This window comes from Bison bison, unplaced genomic scaffold (assembly GCF_000754665.1).
Source record: "Bison bison bison isolate TAMUID 2011002044 unplaced genomic scaffold, Bison_UMD1.0 scf7180017856933, whole genome shotgun sequence".
Classification (NCBI taxonomy): domain Eukaryota; kingdom Metazoa; phylum Chordata; class Mammalia; order Artiodactyla; family Bovidae; genus Bison; species Bison bison.
The window spans coordinates 71,202-79,728 of record NW_011487506.1 but is presented as its reverse complement, the minus strand read 5'-3'; positions in this window follow the sequence as shown (position 1 = coordinate 79,728).

The window sequence follows — 8,527 nt, the reverse complement described above, 5'->3', positions numbered from 1 at the left end:
GCAGCTGCCAGTGGCCCCGCCCATGTGGCTTCCCGCAGGCAGGGGCAGGAAGCTCCAGGTACCTAGTCCAGGCCAGTAGTTGAGGACGGGTCAGAACAACCCAGTTCACTGGCACTTTCCACTGGGGCAGCCTGCCAGGGCCAGCTTGCTCCCCTGGATACGCCTGAGGGCTGCTCTCCTTAAGTCCAGGCTGAAGCTGGGGAGGCGGGAAGCACTCCATCCCCCAGCCCCAAGTCTGCTTCCTGGCTATGGAGGGTTTAGCTTCCAGGACAGGGGACAGTCATGACCTTAGAAAGGAGGAGTCTGGAGGGTGTGGCCTGTCTGGGGGGGTCATTCTCCCCCCCACAGATGTCTTCAAGCTCCCCTCGGTCTCGTTCTGTCACCGGTGAGGCAACAGGAGTCTCAGGGTCTCCAGGCTGGGGCAGGCATGTTGTGGCCTGGCTCAGCGTCCCCCTCTTGGGTATGAACTCCTGCCAGCCTGGCCCAGCGCCCGTGATAGGGAGAGTAGGGGTCTGGGTCTCGGAGCATCTCGTCCAGCTTCCTCATTTCACAGCTAAGGACCTGGTTCTGGTCTCTGGGGCGTCGACTCGGGCTGCCTCCTCCCAGGGTCCCGCCTCACGTCTCCGCCCCCCAATGCCCCAGCTAGGACTCTCACTGTGGCCCCACGGGAGCCATGGGGGGCTCTCCAGCTGCAGGCGTCTGAGGGCCCAGGCTTAGCGCCTGCTGTCTCAGGGAGGGTGGAGGGGCTTGGGAGAGCGGAGCGTGGCTTGCCGCCGGAGGCTCTGGTCAGCTGCAGTGTTGCATGGCAAAGACTCCTCGGAATCCGAGGAGACTGTGGGCACCTGCGGGTCAGGGCCCACATTCGTGGCCACGCCTACTGCACCCCAGGGTTCTCCAAAGCGAACCACTGTTACTGCTGCACCCCGCTCAGGCCATCCCGTTTCCCTTACCTCACTCCCTGCCTCACCCCGTGAGCTCCAAAGCACGGGCTTATCGCCCCCGGAGCCAGCAGCTGCCCTGCCCACAGGGGTGCCAGCACCCTTGGAACCAGCAGCAGAAACTCATTTCCAAGGAACACTTCACACAGAGGTGGGCCAGACGGGGGTGGGGGCGCCGGCTGCCACCTGCTCTCTGCCATCACTCCAGTGCTACCGGTCGTCTGCAGTGAAGACCCCCGGCCTCCAGGGGGACCGGCCGCCCTCAGCCCCAGTTTGCAGCCTGGTGCCTCCGTTGCTTGTGCACTGAATGCCCTCCCTTCCTCACTCCCAGGAGCCCCGCACAGCGCCTTCTAGGACGCACACCCTGAGGCCCTGACGCCAAGGAAGGCCCCTCTGCATCAGCCTAGGCCCTGAACACCGCTCCTCCTGGTCCTGTGTCCCCAGCAGCTTCTGGGCAGCTGCACCAAGCTCCGTGTTCTTTGGGGCCAGCAGCCTGGAGGCCACTCGGGGCATGTCCACTCTGGACAGCCTAGCAGCCTAGGTCCCTCCAGGCCTCCCTCGTCCCCTCCAGGCTTGTCCCACTGCCCTCTCCCCCAGCCTGAGACCCCTGCCCGAAGGCCTGCTTCCCCTGGGAGCCTGACCCAAGGGGCTCTGGAGGCAAGTGCTTGTGGCTCCCCTTCTGGGCCTCAGTTTTCCCCATCGATGAAATGAAGGGGTTCCCCAAACGTCTTTCCTCCATATTCCCTAACCGCGGACCCATCCCCGTCAGCCTCAGCAGCATGGGCACAGCGATTGCCGGGGATGCTGAAAGTGTCAGCAGGGTCTGCGCCTGCACTAGGGTCTTAATATTATCTGGGGGGCTCCGTGGACCCCAGAGCTCAGGACGATGCCAGCGTTTCTGGGCCAGTGAGCTCCTCCTTGACGCTTTTCCGCACTCCACACCCGGTGCTGGCCCCCAGGATGGGGCTTCGTGAGGCTCTCCTGCCACTCAGCCCTTCTTCCCAGTTGAGCCAAGCCAGCTTCCAGCCCTGCAGGCCTCACAGCAAGAATTACAGAATGAGCTGGAAAGGTGGGTGCATAGTAAGGCTCCATGAGCCGCTTCTGCCAGACTCACCCTCCTGGTTGAGTGAGTGCGTCTCCCTTTCTGTGTTTGAAGCCCACGTAAGAGGGAAAAAAAAAGAGGCCAGTGTTCATAAGCTGGCTGTGTCCCCTCGCTCCTGGAGCCTTGGCTGCCATCCAGGGACAGCAGGGTACTCTCGCGGGTCCACCCCCCAGACAGGGCTCCCAATCCCAAAGCTACAAATGGGAAGTCTCGTGAGTGAGACCCCATGACCGGATTTCTTGCCTAATTCTGCTCTCGTTTTAGCAGGGGACATATGTCTGGGGCTCAAATTCAGAGTATTCCAAAGATCCCCCAAGAGAAAGCTCCCTGCGGCCACCCGCTCCACAGAAACCCCCAGAGGCATCTTTACACACACATAACACCCCTCCCCCAACTTTTGTCGCCCACAAGTGGTAGCCTATTCTAACGCTAGTTTGACTTTGCTTTTTTTTTTAAGTCTAGATCAGTTGCTTAAGCAGCCCCGGTCAGGACGGCTTGGGCTCGGCCCATCCCTCAGCCCTCAGCCCCGTGCTGCTGGTGGCCACGCGTGTGGAGGTAAATCTGGAGGATAGGTCCCTAGCAGGGTGAGTAGGTCAAAATCGGTGCAGTGACCAGAAGTCCCCCCTAGAGGGGGCGTCTGGAGCCCGGGGCCTCCCCACCTGTGCCATTCCTGGTACCTTTTCGGGAAAGCAAGTCCACTCCTCCAGCCCGTTTCCCCACTGAGTGGTTTGTTGTGTTCAAGCTCTTTGTGTATCAGAGAAGCTAACTCTTTGCTGGGAGTTGCAAATGTTTTCCCCAGCTTGGGCCTGGACCTCGGCCGGCCAGAGCACCACAGGGATGAAGCCCTCTCGGGCCACAGTGATGCTGCCAGCAGTGGAGAGGTGTCTCCCCAAAGTCCACAACTATCAACTTAGCTTGTAAGTTAGGGCGTCTGGTGGCAGCCAGCCCCCCGCCCCCATCCTCCCCAAAGAGCTTCTTCCCACCACTGCTAGCTCAGTGGGGGATGGCAGGGCGATGCCTGCCTGAATTGTTACTTTAACTCATGACCTTCAAAGGTGGTATGAAGTTCGCTGTGGCTTTGCTGAAAAGTAGACCTGGCTGGTCAAAAAGCACTGTGACGGGGACTTCCCTGGTGGTCCAGTGGTTAAGACTCTGCACTTCCAACACGGGGGCGGGGGGCGAGGGTCCGATCCCTAGTAGGCAATGAGGCAACAGGACTGCCACCCACGAGAAAAGCATGTGGACTCTGCCGGGGTCTGCCAGTGCTTCCCCAGGAGAAGCCCAGCTTCAGGGAGTGAGCCTCTCCTCCTTTGCTCTCTGATAATTTGGAGGATACTTTTCTTGATTCTAAAATAAGCCCATATTGTCTTTGTTCAGGCAGAAGTGGAAAGACCCTTTGGGTTTCAAGCCTATAAAGTTCTAGTGAGCCCCAAGTCTTCTGCTCCAGAAGTGGGTCTGAGGGGAAGGGGCAGGTACCGACGCCCTCCAGGGAGGCGCATGGCTTCAGAGAAGAACACAAGTGACCCTGCAGCCAGCACCAGCGTTTGGGGTGGGGCTGCCCAGGCGGCCCTGCCCCCCAGGAAGCAGGCGCGTCCAGTAGCAAAGAGCCCAGGCCTTTCCCCCACCAACAGCAAAGCACCACGAGAGCTGAGCGCTCAGGAGGGTTCTGGAAGGGAGTTTGCAAAAGCAGAACCTCCCATGAAGGGCTGATTCCTTGCTGAGTGGCTGGCTGCCAGTCAGAACAAAACGCAGCGACGAAGCCGACAGGCAAGTGCAGGTTCTACCGCCATCCCGCGTGTAGACAAGGGTGAGGGGCCTGGTGATCGTGGGGGGGTAAAGAAGGACACGAACGGCGGTCACAGCCCTTGTCCTGTTACGTCAACAACCCATGTTTACCAGACAAGCAAAATAAAGAACGCTGAGGTATAGTGAATGTTGATTCAGAAACAGACACTTTCCAGAACAGGCTGTGACTTCACAGACACCACGCCGAACGTGGCTTCAAACACGTGGAAGAGGCGAGACGAGAGGTGGCGACGAGGGAGACAAGCAGCAATTGCTGAGCTCACCGCTCGCATCCGGGAAGGAAGCAGAGATGCGCTGAACTCCACAGAGAAAACGAAGACCCACCCGGGGGGCCACTGAAGGGCCCCATAGTGTCTTCACTTCCCCCCAGTCTGCCCCACGATTCCACACAGCCCCAGGAGATATTCCCACACACTTGGGGTGGGATTTGATCACCAAATTCTAACGTTTGTGAGAATCCAAAGGGTCAGGAGGAGCCAAAACATTTTCAAGGCGGGGGACCTGCTTCGATGTCAAGATTTCTTATCAAGCGCCGTAAGTGAGGCGAAGTGAATCAGCGCAGGGCAGAAACCTGCACACACCTGTGGGCCCGATGCAGGATCAGGCAGAGGGGAACAAAATCCGTGTGCGGGAAGCCCAGGTCAGCGAGCCGCCAGGGCCTCCGCACGCCAAAAAAAAAAATAAAACAGCGAATTAAAGACACACAGGTCACAGAAGAGCGTATCACCTTCACGACTGCTTCAGTGAGGTGCAGAAAGCACAGATGACTAAGGAGAGCTGGACACGTTTGATCTGATTAGTCAGATACCACGACGGGTCAAAAGACGTGCGGTGAGAGGCTCACATTCAGATATCAAAAACAACACAAAAAACTCTTTTATAAATTTGTGACAGACTAACCAACAAAAAATTAGCAAAGGACTTAATAAGCCTCTTCACAAACGGAATAGCCAGTGGCAAAGATGTTCGGCTTAAAGATGAGGGAAAGGCAGTTAAGGCACCACAAGCTGCCACTCCTACCCGTCCCGTCGGCGGTAATGAAGCCACTGCAGCTCCCCGCCCAGGTGCCGACCCCATAGAAACCTGGAGACCACCCAACAGCCATCGAGAAGGGAATGGATAAATAAAGCGTGACACATTCCTGGCACCCAACACGTACGGCCGGGCAGCGCCGTGGGCAAGCCGCAGGGACACGCGCCACCGTGGGCCCGGCCCTTTCGGGCGCTTACAGGTCCCAGCCAGCGAGCCGCCACCAGCTTGTTCAGAGCCCTGCCGAGGCGCTCGGACCCTGAGGAAGGCCGGGCCAGGCTTCCTCTCCCAGGGGACAGCGGGACAGCCCGCCACGGTGAGGCTGGCGGTGACCGCGGTGGAGCGGGGCTGTGGAGACCTCGTCTCTCACTCTTGTTACGAGTGTCTGCGTTGCACTTGTTCAAGTTCTACGCATTTTTCTGTGTGTATGTATGTGGTGTGTGTGGCCACCCCCCACACATACACAGAAAGGAAGTCAGGGAAGGCCAGGAAGACCGCCACGTGCCGTGCGTGTGGGCCCCCCGGCCCCTACCCCTCGGAGGCCTTGCCTGACGAGGTCTGTCCCCCGGCTGCCTCCTCCCAAGCCTAGCTCTGGCCTCCCTGAGCGCCCAGCCGCTGCGGGCCTGCGGAGGTGGGGCGTGGTCCCTGTGGGGTGCGTCTATCCCACAGCACCCCCCCACCGCCCCCCTCCACCTGCCGGCGTGACCCTCTGGGCTCCATGTGCTCAGCCCGCCTTGTGGCACGTGCTGGGACCCCCACAATATGGCTGAAGTCCCCCAAAATGGAATTGGAAGAAAGCAGTGGTCTACGCAGGCCCCTCGAGCCCACCGTCTTGCACACTGGCGTCAAGCTTTGAGCAGACCCCAGTGGACCCCACACAGGAGCCCAGGTGAGGTCTGAGGCTGTGGGAATGGATGCCAGGGGCCTCGGGGACTGGGTGCGAGCCACACCTTGGCAGTGCCCTAGCTGATGCCCAGGCTGTGAGGTCTTTGATGGGGGGGCGCTCCACCAGCCACGCAGCAGGGTCCTCATGGGTGGGTGGGTTTGTGAGCCGTCAGAGGCCTCGCTGGGGCTCCAGAGAGCTTCTGGGTGGGGGTGGGGTTCTCCAGGGTCAGTTTACAAGGAGGTGCTGGCCCCCTGAGTTTGCCGTCAGAAGAGGGACCATGGGGGGCCCGCCTACACCTTCCAGAACATTCCCAGGTGAGGTCTGGCCCCTGGAGCTGGGAGCCCAGCCGGCCCGCCAGTGGGAGGTATGGGGTTGTGAACTCACAGCAACATCACCGGCAGAGAAGAGGGGCTGAGACAGAAAAACAATTCAGGAGGTCATTGCCCACCAGAGGCTGGCACAGCAAGCAGAGGGGCGCACGGGAGCCAGCGGGCGGGGGGACAGAGCGGTTTGAAAAGCCCGCCCTGGTCTCACACTCAAAACAGGAGCAGCGGAAGAAGGAGAAAGAGGGGTGTCCTCAAAGGAGCATGAGGACAGGCTGGGACAGTCAGAGACAGGCTGGGCAGAGACGCAAGGCAGCGAGCAGCCAGGCCCACAGAGCACCCGGGTCAGCGGTGCTCCCTGAGGTGGGGGAACCCAGGGCAGAGGCTGGGGACGCGGCCGGCCCCCTGGAGCTGGGCGGCGCAGTACGCCGGTGGGCAGGGTCTCTGTGAGAGAGGCTGGGGAGGAGCCGGGCAAGCTGGGCAAGCTCCTCGACAGGAGATGGGCAAGCAGCACTGAGAAGCTCTGGGTGCACGGGATGGGCTGGCAAGAGTAGGGGAGGGGTCCCAACACAGGCGTGAGGCCTCGGGCAGGCCCGGCTGGAGGCCAGTGGGAGGGGCTGGCCCGGTTCTGGGGTGGAGCCCTGGGGCTGTCTCAGCGGCGGATGCTGTGACCACGCTGGCCTCAGCAGTGTTTCTTTCTCTTGCCTAGGAGAGCCCAGGGGACAACATCTAGAGGAATATGTCAGAAGTGCTTAAATGTTTGGGCCAGGAAGCCACAAGAAAGGGCCAGGAGGAGGGAAGTCCCTGGAATCCAATAAGAGCGGCCGGCCTCTGTGCGGTGAGGAGCCGGCCAGGTGTGCCCGCTGGACGACGGCCCCCATGTGCCCTGCCCTCAGCAGAGGAATCCGCTCCGGGTGGGCGATGGACACTGGGCGGAGCTCAGTCAGGGGTGGCTGGAGGGAAACGGCAAGTACAAGGCTCCGAAAATCTTGGAAGGAGGAAGTTATCACAAATGAGCTCCAAAGGCTGGGCCGCCCACAGGGTAGGGTTATGAGAGGCAGGAGTGGCTCGAATGGACTCAGAGGAGGCTGAAGGCAAAGAGGCTCCGGGCCTGGCCCCGTGCGTGCCCGCGGGGCTGAGCTCACCCTCTGCTGGGGCAGGACCCCCAGGGGTGGGGCTGGGCCGGCATGCTCCTTCCTGCCCACTTTCTGTCCATTTCCAGCCAGACCTTGAGCCAGCAGGAAGAGGGGTCCACACGGGGCTCAGCACAGCGGATTCTGAGGCCACGAGCAGCCCGCAGGCCGGCGGGTGGCAGGCGGGGTACACGCGACAGGCTGGGACCGTGCCGAGGAGTGGAGACGGCCCGGGAGCCCTGCAGGTGGCTGCACAGCACAGTCCCTGGACGAGGAGCACTCGGCCACCGGGCTCCCTGGGAAAGGCTTTGGGCCTTAATCCCCCTGACCTTCGATTTTCCATTTTTCTTTCTTTGAACTTTAACCTAAAAGGGCAAAGCAATTTAATTTTTTGACTTGCATTTCACCCTAGGAAATTCAGGACAGAAGGTCTGTTTCCAGGCTGACCCTTTAATGGGAGCATCTCTGTTGTTTCGTCTCCTTGCAGAACCTCTGAGCCAAATTTGGACTCTGAGGTTGGACCTAATTCAGGATGGGAAAGGGCAGGGAGAGAGTTCCGGGTCTGGGGTCCAAGGTGTCCTGAGAGTTCACTGATGTGGGTTCCGGCCCATCGTGAGGTGGCTGATGTGGGAGGCTCTATAAGCCGCCCGCGGCCCGCATAGGGGGACGAGTAGATTTGGGGCCTGCCCCCACCCCTGGGAAACGGCTGAGGCGCCCGGTGGCCCCTGCCCTCGCATCACATCCGCCCGCCACTCTGCTCGGGGAGCAGCAGCTGTATCGCTGACCCATGAACTTGGGAGGACAGAGTGGGCAGCTTCCATCCGTCCGGCTCCCTCAGCCTCTCTGGGGACCTGGCCCGCCCTGCCACGCAGGTGCCCGCGGCCCTCCTTGCTCCCGTTGGGGCTGAAGCGGAGCAAACTGCCCGGCAGGTGAGGGTCTCTGGCAAGTGCCCCAGGCCCCAGGCCGGCTGCTGACCGGTCCTCCCGCCGCCTCGCCATGCCCCCCCACCCCCTGGCTTCCTCCTCCTCCTCCATGCTGTACCGCCCCTCTGACCACTGTTGCCCACTCAACCCGTTGTGACCCGTTTTCTCTGCTGGAGATGAACCCTAAACTCTCACTTCAAGTCAGCTTGTTTGGTTTCTTAAAGGGGTCTCTCTGTGCACACCGACAGAGGCGAGTGTGTTCAGATCGCGGAGGCGACAGGGAGCAGGGCAGGATCAGAGGGGCTAGCGCCAGGTACCAGGTGCAGGAAGACCATCCATGGGGGTGGGCAGCAAGCCGGCCCTGTGCCCACCCCACTGGGGTCCACC